Raw genomic sequence first — 10,154 nt, forward strand, 5'->3', positions numbered from 1 at the left:
GGCCTAAACGGACTAAGTCACGGGTAGAACTGGATTTGAACACCCATCTTTCTGGCTCTCTCCACATTGTCTCACAGCCTGTCCCAGCTTTTTGTGTGTCAGGGAGAGGGTGAGTGACACGTTTCTCCCAAGCATGTGTCCTGGTGCAAAGCCATTGACCTTGGGGGAGGTGCAATGAAGGGTCACTGACTATGGAGGGTCCCAGTGTTGACTTGTCAGCGGGCCTTTACGTTCTTCCCTGTGAAGCAGGGTCAGCCTGCCCACCTTGCTGGCCTGCCCTCTGCCAGGCTGCCGGGAGCCTGAGTGAGATAATGGATGTGAAAGGTCTTTGGGGAACAGAGAGCACAAGAGAGGAAGCTGAGGTGCTAACGGGTAGGCAAGACTGCCAGTAGGCTGCTGAGAGAGACCGTGGGCCTGGCATGGCTACAAATGTGCTCCGCTCCTAGGCAACAGAGAGCTGGGCCACGGTTGGCCTGGGCTGGGTCAGAAACTGTTCCGGAGCCCACGGCACCAGCCTCCGTTTGCATGGTGGAGGAGGTGCCTGGGCGTCCTGTTCCCCGCCTGGCTGCATGGGCCGGGGGGCGGGGTGGGCTCTCATCCCTGCTGCTTAGAGTCCAACAGTAGCCAGGGGCAGCTCTTGGCCCACAAGATAGACCATGCGGGCTGGCCATGGGCAGTGGTCACTGGTCCCGCCTGGCCACAGAAAGTCCCTCAGGCCCCTCCGGGCTGGAGTCAATGCTCCGGGATCACCAGCACCCCCAGCCCTCCCCCTCCTTCTGCTCTCGCCTTATCTTCACAGTTACTCTGCAGTGGCAGTGGGAGGTGTTGGAGCAATCAGGTGGAAACATTCTTCCTATTGCCTAGAATCTTCGAGCTCTTGGAATCTTGTTAGTTCCTGTGCGCTTCTGCTCTGCCTTCTTGTTCTTTGTCGAGAGCAAATCCAGGGGCCAGCCACCTTGTTGCTGGGGGCAGATGGAACCCCAGGCAAGTGGCCTCCCTGGGAGGAAGTTCTCCTGGCTGCTAGTGCACACTGTGACTTCTCTGGATCTGTTCTACTTCTGGACACCCCTTCTCATTGTTGTCTGCTAGAGCAGAGGACTCTGGATGCAGACTTGGGAAGCCCGGGGCCTGGTCTGAGATATGTCTAACCTTGACGATGGTGATGATGATGATGATGATACTAATAGTAATAATAGTTAAATTAGCTCTCATTTACCAAATGCCAATTTATACCTAAAGCAATTTAGACCTGCAAGACAGGTATTAGATTTACCTTACAGATGTGAAAATTAATGTTCAGAGAGATTGAGTGACTTAAGCGGAGTCCAACTGATGGAAGGTTACTGAGTTGAGGTTTATGTCCACAGCGTGGGGATTCCAAAGCCCAGCTCTGTCTACCGGTTGCTCTGACACATGACTTCATGAGCCCCAGGGTCATTCGCTCAGAAGCCCCCCCAGAGCTGTCAGGGCTCCAGATCATTCTGTCACCCTGGCAGTGAGGAGGTTCAGGCCCCTGACTGCACCAGTCTCCTTGTTCCTGAGTTCCTCCCTCCCACCCTCTGAGTGCCTGCAGAGGGCCTGACTCTCCCTTGGCTGGACTGGGTGCTTTGGAAAGTGCCAGGCAGGAAGGAAATGCAAAGCAGTTTGACTTGGCTTCTTCTGAGTTGCCCTTTGGAGCCCCAAGAAACGCATCTGAAAAACGGACGGGAAGATGAAAAGAAACAAGCAAAATTGGAAAAAAAGTAGACCGAAGACCTCACATGTGCAGAGGCTGCCCATCTCCCCAGGTGGTCAGGCATGTATTTATCTTTAGAGTGGTCTGAAGTGGGGGGAGTGCCGTCCCTGGCACCGTGGAGGTCAAGGTGGAGGGAGACCCGGTTAGCCTTGACTCTACTTCCCTGAAACCATCAGAGCACAAAGCAAGGAGGGTTTCCTCAGCCCAGATAGAGCCTCATGCTCCACCAGGGGCCGGCCTCCCCATCCCTGGGAGGGCTGGGAAGCCCAGAGGCTCTCTGGGTGGACCCTGGGTCCACAGAGGGGACAGTTCTTGGGAGTCGTCCTGTCTATGTTCATTGGCTATCCTGCTTCTTCCTAGGCTCCCATTCTTTCTCCAAGGCCGACCCACTCACCAACACCTCCTTTGGGAAGTCTTCTCTGGCTGCCCCAGAATCATGGTTGCAGACCTTATTCTAGAACAGCTACTGCATTGTAGCTTACCTAAATGCTTTATATATTTTTCTTCCTTTTCTCCAAGATTAGACCACAAGCTCTTTTCAGCCTGGGGTGGTCCCTTCTGTGCATAGTCAGTTCCCTGAAATATTTAAAATACTGCTGGCATAATTTAGCATACACGGTGGCTTTATACTCTTGGGTATTTAGATCCTTTCCCTTTTCTTTGTAGCTGGTATTATTAATTATTCTTATTATCACTTTGCTTAGTTTTTTTTTTTAACAGCTTTGCTTCCTGTTGATTTTCCTGTCTTGGCATTTATTTATTCATTCAACAAAGAGCCACTGAGTAACTACTATGTGTCAGACACTCTTCTAGGTACTGGGGGTACAGCAGTGAACAAACTATTTATTGGCTTATGTAATTGAAAGGCACAGGATTAAGGCTCACTTAGGGTGAGGCTCAACATCCTAGCTTTTGATCGCCAGTGGAGTGGACATCCTGTGCGAGCTACCTTTGTGGGTTGAGTATCTGGAGACACTTTCCTGGACATGCCTCAGATCTTTCTTGAATGAGTGTTTCCTCTGGTAATGAATGAGGCCACCCAGGCTCACACACACTTGTTCCTGGAGTTGGAGCTACCCTCTAAGGTTTCATAATGAGAATAGGCTTTTTTTAGGGGAGCAGGTGTGTGGTAGATTCTGGACTCCTACGCGGCTGTCTTCTGATTATTCCCGGAGAACTGCACCTCTCTGATCTGGTTTGGCTGAGACTGGTTTTGTCACCCCCACAGCATTGTGTTGTTTGTTCCTAGAGCAGAGAGACATCTGTCATCCTCACTGAGCCTTGACAGATGCCACATTCAAATAAGCAGCACCCATTTAAACACACACACACACACACACATACACACACACACACAGCTCTGTGGTTGCCACCCTGGCTCAGACAGCGTACCCTCATTTCGACATCTTGTGGCTGGCTCTTCCTCCTGCTGGACACACCATCCTGCACCTTCCTGCCAGCCCGTGCCCCCACCCTGCAGGTACAGAACCAACAGTATGCCCTATGCTCTATGACGCCCGGCAGATTGAACAAGAGGGTGTGAGCCTCCAAGATGTGAAGGGAGGTCTCACTGCAGACTCCCAGCTTGTAATCACCTGCTGGACAGTGAGCATCTCTCAGCTTCTGGGTTGGACTAGGGTTTGGATGGTCGATCGTGAGCACAATGGGAAAAGCAGATAAGACATCACCTCCTCTGGGATATGAACAAGTCTTCCTTAGGAAGTGCCACACTTGGCTCCTTCAGGAGTGAGAGCTTGGGGAAATGGGGTGGGCACAAACCAACCCTGGGGCTTGCTCTTTGTATCAAGGGGAAACTGAGGATGCTCTGCTCGTATCATAACAGAGAGGAGGCTTGACTGAGGATGGCTTCTAGAGTGAGACCTACAGAGATGACGGAAGGCTGGGGACGGTGGGATGAGAAGGAAGAACCATGCACGAAGTCTGTATAGTCGTGTGAAGGCCTTGCACGTATTTTACCAAGATGTGGAACATTTCCTCTTACTTTATAAAATCATCCTAGCTTTTGATACTTTAGCACTCCCTCCCTGTGGGTCCTAGCAGTGTAATCCTGAAAGGCTGGTGGACTTGTTTTGGAGAAGGCTGGGTTAAGAAGTGTAGGCGTGGTAGGGAATATCCTCCTCCTTGGCAGGCTCCTGCAGGGAGAGGGTGGCCTGGGGGAAAGAGGCTGGGGGATCAGGTCACTGAGGCGTATAGAGAAGAGGTGAGCCTAGCAGTGTCCTGGGGGTAGGAGGACAACCATTTGTTAGGTCCTGGGTGGTGTCCTGGTGCCGTGTCCCAGATGGGAGGGTAGGGGAGATATCAGCCCATAGATTCCATCCTGCTCTGGTGGTGAGGCTTGGGACTGATAAGTGTATTTAACCAGATCTACTACAGACAAGCCAATAAGATAAGTCCTGCTCTTTACCCTGGATGCTTATAATAGACCACTAGCTGAAAAAGACTAGTTCTGGAAGCTTCCCTGGAAGGACTTCCGCTAGTGCGGCCCCAGCTGAACTAGAGGTGTGCAGCTCTGGGTGCTGAAGAGTGGCACAGACAGAGGACTGGGTCTGAGGCCACCAGCTGGGCTGCAGGGAGTCCTGAGCATGGTTCTCGGCTGACCCTCATTGCTCCTTCTTAAACCTTCCTCTTTGAAAAAGCACATCTGCTTTTCTATTGTGCTTGTGCTTAAATGTTTTATTTGGAGAAAGGCATCAAGAACCAAAACACTTCTCTATACCCTAAATCTGATCATCTGTAAGCTCCCTCATACTCTAAGCTGATTTTGTGACTTGGCGTTCCAGAGACCCCAGCCCACTTCACCTCATCTTGCTTTTTATTTTTAAGCTACTCGTTCTTTCTTAAGCTGACATTTGAAATCTTAGGTTGTTCTTTCTGGGTTTTCCCAGATTATATTTGTGACTAATCCTTCTCATGATGTTTTAAGTAATGAAGAGAACCTGAATCCAGCAGTAAAACCAAAGACCTTCATCATAACTATAGAAGTTTCTGGAATCTATAAAATATCGGTTTAAGAAGAATTAGCTTTTCCCTTAACTTAAATGACTGCATCTCATGGGAAATTTAATTTTTAAAATAAATCCCACATTCCAATAAAGAGGAAGGCTCTGCTAGATAAACAATGAACATGTTTGCTCAAAAAATGGTTCTTTATTCAGCTAGGGAGGAACCAGGGGAATAGAGGAAGATACAAAATGCTGAATAGAATCTACAAGATCAGACTTTGAAATCTAGGCTGAATTTATCATCTCTCCTTTTCAGTGGGCTCCACCTAAGCAGGACCAGGCAAACCTTCCCCAGATGTTCCCCGTCCTGGTTCTAGGACCACCAGAAGATGCTGCCAGAAGGACTGTCCCAAAATCCATGAGTGTCAGGGTACAAAGCCAGGGTCTGTTAACTCATAGGAAGCCTCACCAGGGTAACTGTATGTATCATCCAGGATTTTTTGTATGCAAGTAAGAGAAATCTGGTTCCAGCTGCTTAAACAAAACAAAACAAAACAAAAACGTGGGGGTGGGGTTTGATGACTCCAGTAACTGGAAAGCTCAGTGGTTAGGTTTGCCTTCAGAGTTAGCTGACTCCATGCAGTCCAATGATGTCCTGAGGTCCCTTGCTCCCACTCTTTCACTCATTTCTCTTTCTATCTCATACTTCTGTTTCCTTCGGTGTGGATTTTATACCCAGGCAGGTTTCCTTCTCAAATGCATATCACAGTCGCTTCTTACCCTGAGCTCTCAGTGGAAAAACAACTTCTGTTTTGCATACAGAAGCTCCAGCAAAAGTCCCAGAACCAACTCTCATTAGAACAGGTTGGTTCACATGCTTGTTCCTGAGCCAGTCACCATGGCCAAGAAGATGGGTCTAATTCTCCTACTGGGTAAGCCTGGTGGGCACCTGCTTCTGGACTTGGAGGGTAGAGTTGCGGCCCTTCCTGAACCACAAGGATTGAGGTGAGGGAGTTTTGTTACCAAAGGGGCAATAGGTACTAGGTAGATAAAGATAAGAGCTATCCACTGTGATATGGTTTGGTCAGGTTGATTTGAGGGGCCAGTCGGGGTGAACCCATGTTTGCCAGCTGATCCTCTTAGGTGATTTCTTCCTCTTTGGTTTCCTATAAAGTACCTCAGCTGTTGGAAGGTTCCTTCTGCCATCTTGCTTCTTGACATTGGAAGGGTTTGATGCATACAGGGATGTGTAAGGCACGTTATGTGCCCTTGAACAGTATGTAATTGCTGTGTGTTTACAGTTACATAAAAGAATGAGTAATATGTTTCAATGGGAATAAAAGATAAAACGGAAGGAAGTGATTAATTTTCCTTGAGTGTAGTCTAGGAGGCAGGAAGGGACATTTGAGCTAGGCCTTCATGAGCAAGTAGGAGTTTCCACGTGGGTATGGTGCAGAGGGAATTTGTTCTTTAACTGAGTAATACATGAGTTTTGTTTGAGATGGAGCTGCCAGTTTCAGGGGATAAAATATCACTTTGTACTCTGCCTTCTCATTTTACTGGATGGCCAAAGTGATTCGATTGTGTTAGTTCAGATGCTTTCATTTGCAAAGAATAGAAACCCCAACACAAGCTGGTTCAAACAATAAGGGTGATTTATTGTCTCATTTAATTGAAAGGCACAGAATTAGGGCTGGCTTAGAGTGAGGCTTAATCCATTGGCTCACCAATATCACCAGGGGTCTGGTTTCTCTCCATCTCTCTGTTGTGTCTTATGCAATGGTCTTTTCATCCATGGCTGGCTCCTTTTAGGGTGCCAAGGTGGCTGACAGAGCTCCTTTGTTATGCTCATCTGGAAGGAAAGGTGGCTTTGTCCCAGCATTCCCAGCCAAAGACCTGAGGCACTCAGATTGGACTGGCTCAGGTCACATGCCCAATCTTGAGCCAATCATCCTTGCCAAAGGACATGGATGGCGTCAGTTTCTCTGGAAACTCATGGATCCCCGAATGGAATTTTGGGGACTGACGGAAAGAGGAAGTGGACAATGGATGCTGGGAAGGCATCAAAGAAATGTTCACCACAGCATTTAAGTTTGTATATTCCTTCTCTCTTGAGCAGTAAAGGTGGCATATACCTATTGCACAGAACCTTTGATGCTCAATCTGTGGTACCTCAAACTCCAACCTTGACCTTGGGTAGTCCAGCCATTGAACTACCTTTTTTCTCTCTGTTGTCTCTTCCTAGTCTGTCTCCTGGACAAGCTTGTTTTGACTTTGTCTGAGAACACCCAGAATACCTACTCTCTAGGAGTATATAGTGAATTTTCTGGACAGACCAGGATGCTCTGGGCATAAGGGCATAAGTACCACACAGGATAGTCTAGAGCTTTATAGCAGGTCATCTCTTAGGCCTTCTACAGAGCTGCTTTCTTCGAAGAGGGTAAAAAATCTGACACAGCATTTTCTAAAACTCTTCCCCAACTCCAAGACCACTACTTTTTCCTTTCTACCGAGGTAGCTAAATTTATTCTCAGTCAGGGAATGGAAAAAAAAGAAAAGGCTTCCTAAGATGGATGGGAGGAAGACATATCCAAGGCCACTATTGACCAGAGCTGGCAAATCATGCATGGATTATCCAGCACACAGGATGGCTCTAGGAATGTCTGAATAGTTGGAGGTGGGGAGGCCCAGGTTTCCAGTCCTGATGCTGTCACTTTTGAAGAGGCAGTGTGCCATGGGGGAATACAGACTGTAGTCAGACTGCCCGCATCTAAATCCTGGCTTTTAGGATTTTGTTTGCAAGCTGTGCTTGGGTTCCTGTCCCAGCTTTCTCGTTTATTAGACCTGGATCAGAAACTAGTCACCAAGTTCTAATCTTCCATTTAGGGGATTGTTTTCTGAGGTTTCCTCTTGTCATCTGACCTTCCAATTTTGTTGCGGGGGTGATGACAGTCACTTTACATCTGTGGTCTCAGTTGCTTCATCTGTAAAATATGGATATAAATAATATCCACATTAGAGGGTTGATGTGAGGATTAAATGAGTTAATATATGGTAAACAGCTGACACGGCATCTTGTAAGCGCTAACAGTGTAGATAACTAGATCTATCTCGTAAGGTTGCTGTTAGCCTTAGAGACGTTCATATATGCTCTCTGGCATATCGCAGACACCTAATAAATGTTAGCCATTATTAATAATAATTATGTTGATCAAACTGCTTAATAATAATGTGAGTCATCTGAGTAGAGCTTGATCGTTGCTGGAATGCTTGCTGCCAGCATCATCCCCCCTGGACCTCACAGCTACTCAGGGATGGGGCCCCTTCTTCTGGCCACTGGATCTCAGGGGAGGGTTGAATGCCTTCCCAGGGTGTCTTGGCCAGGTGGTCGCTATCGGGATGAGGACAGGACACATGGCTAGGAGCTTCCTTGTCCAAGGCTCCTATACACCCCCTCTCCCTCCATCCTGGAGGCTTCCCAGCCATTTGTCATAGCCTCTTTTGAAATGCATGTGGTTCTCATCAGTAATATCCTGATTGCCCCATTAATCTCCTTTAAGCTTCATGAAAAATACAAAGGGCTGGATCAGGAAATAGTCACCAAGTTCTAATTCTGCATTCAGGGGATTGTTTTCCGTGGACGTGAAGAGACTGATGTTTCCCATTTGGCATTTGGATTTCCAGCTAAGTCGGGGAGAGCTGTCACCTTCTGAATTATCAACCAGTTTACAAGGTTGCATCTATATTTTGGCTCTAATGTGTCTGTACTTTTTGTTGTGTCTCTATCTGCATGTGCTCTTCTTCCTAATGGATGTTTTGCTATACTGCCCAGAGGGAGTGCTAAGGAAATTTCTTTTGATAAGACCTTAGAGAAGCAAGAAGCCTGCAACTTCCAGTCACTTCCCTGTGCCTATTCCTTAGACCCTGACCATAGAGCATTGCTCGCTATGGAAGGAGCAATGTTTGCTTTGTTAAAATGTGCTCTCTCTCTCTCTCTCACACACACACACACACACACACATCATACACATTCCAAGGCCCTGAATTCTACATTAGTTCACTGTTTAATGTGGTGGCCACTAGCCACATGTGGCTTTTTAAATTTAAATGAAATTACAAGTTTAGCTCTTTGGTCTCATTAGCCACATTTCAAGTGCTCAGTAGCTGCATGTGGCTAGTGACTCCTGTATTATACGGACAGCACTTCCATTCATGCAGGAAGTTGCGCCAGACGGCATTTGGCATAAAGGAGAAAGGGAGAGGGAATGGGTACATGAGTGTTAGCATTAGCCACATAGTACCCCAGACCAACAAATATTAAATATTCTTCTGTCTTCACTCTGTGTGTATCTCCCTTGCGATTCCAAGGACACTTATACCAGGAGAAACGAGAGACTATACTGTTCTTTGATCTGACACATTCATGAAACCATTCATTGAAAATTGGATTATTTTAAATTTTTTATTTTTTATTTTTTGGTGGGAAACAAAGCAGAGTTTATTGAGTGATAGCAAAGTGATAGTACAAAGCTCCCAAGGAGGGAGGGCATCCAAGAGGGTTGCCCTGGATTATTTTAAGAGAAATATAAAGGCCTATTTTGTTACCTTACACGAACAGTGAACTTGGACAGCACATCACATGTGTTTCATCCCGTCACTGACTGGCATGACGGTGGCCAGTGTAGAACCTTGTTTATCTTGGTGAGGGTGGGGTTTAGGAAGACTGTTTTAGAACATTGCCTGGCAAGTCTAGCACTGGCTCAAGACTTTTAAAGACTCCTGTCCAATTTGAACTTGAACACTTCTGGCTGTGGACCACTCTGGTGTGCAAATCCACTTAGGAACCATCCAGTCTACTCATTTGTCTCCAAAAAGCAGGCACCAGAAATGACTGCAAGAACACATTGGCTTTTTTTTTTTACCTTCTTTTTTATTGTTATGTTAATCCCCATACATTACATCATTAGTTTTAGATGTAGTGTTCCATGATTCATTGTTTGTGCATAACACCCAGTGCTCCATGCAGAACGTGCCCTCCTCAATACCCATCACCAGGCCAACCCATCCTCCAAACCCCCTCCCCTCTAGAACCCTCAGTTTGTTTCTCAGAGTCCATTGTCTCTCATGGGTCGCCTACCCCTCAGATTTCCCCCTCTTCATTCTTCCCCTCCTGCTATCTTCTTCTTTTTTTTTTTTTCTTAACATATATTGCATTATTTGTTTCAGAGGTACAGATCTGTGATTCAATAGTCTTGCACGATTCACAGCGCTCACCATAGCACATACCCTCCCCAGTGTCTATCACCCAGCCACCCCATCCCTCCCACCCCACCCCCCACTCCAGCAACCCTCCAGTTTGTTTCCTGAGATTAAGAATTCCTCATATCAGTGAGATTGTATGATACAGGTCTTTCTCTGATTGACTTATTTCGCTCAGCATAACACCCTCCAGTTCC

General features: G+C 47.0%; 1 protein-coding gene across 17 annotated transcripts in view; it reads left to right on the forward strand.

Annotated features, from left to right (window-relative positions):
• The window catches only part of KCNMA1 (potassium calcium-activated channel subfamily M alpha 1), a 712,149-nt gene that overhangs the window by 241,929 nt on the left and 460,066 nt on the right, over positions 1 to 10,154 (forward strand). The window lies entirely within an intron of this gene.

This window comes from Leptonychotes weddellii, chromosome 6, assembly GCF_054177405.1.
Source record: "Leptonychotes weddellii isolate Sample4059 chromosome 6, ASM5417740v2, whole genome shotgun sequence".
Lineage (NCBI taxonomy): Eukaryota > Metazoa > Chordata > Mammalia > Carnivora > Phocidae > Leptonychotes > Leptonychotes weddellii.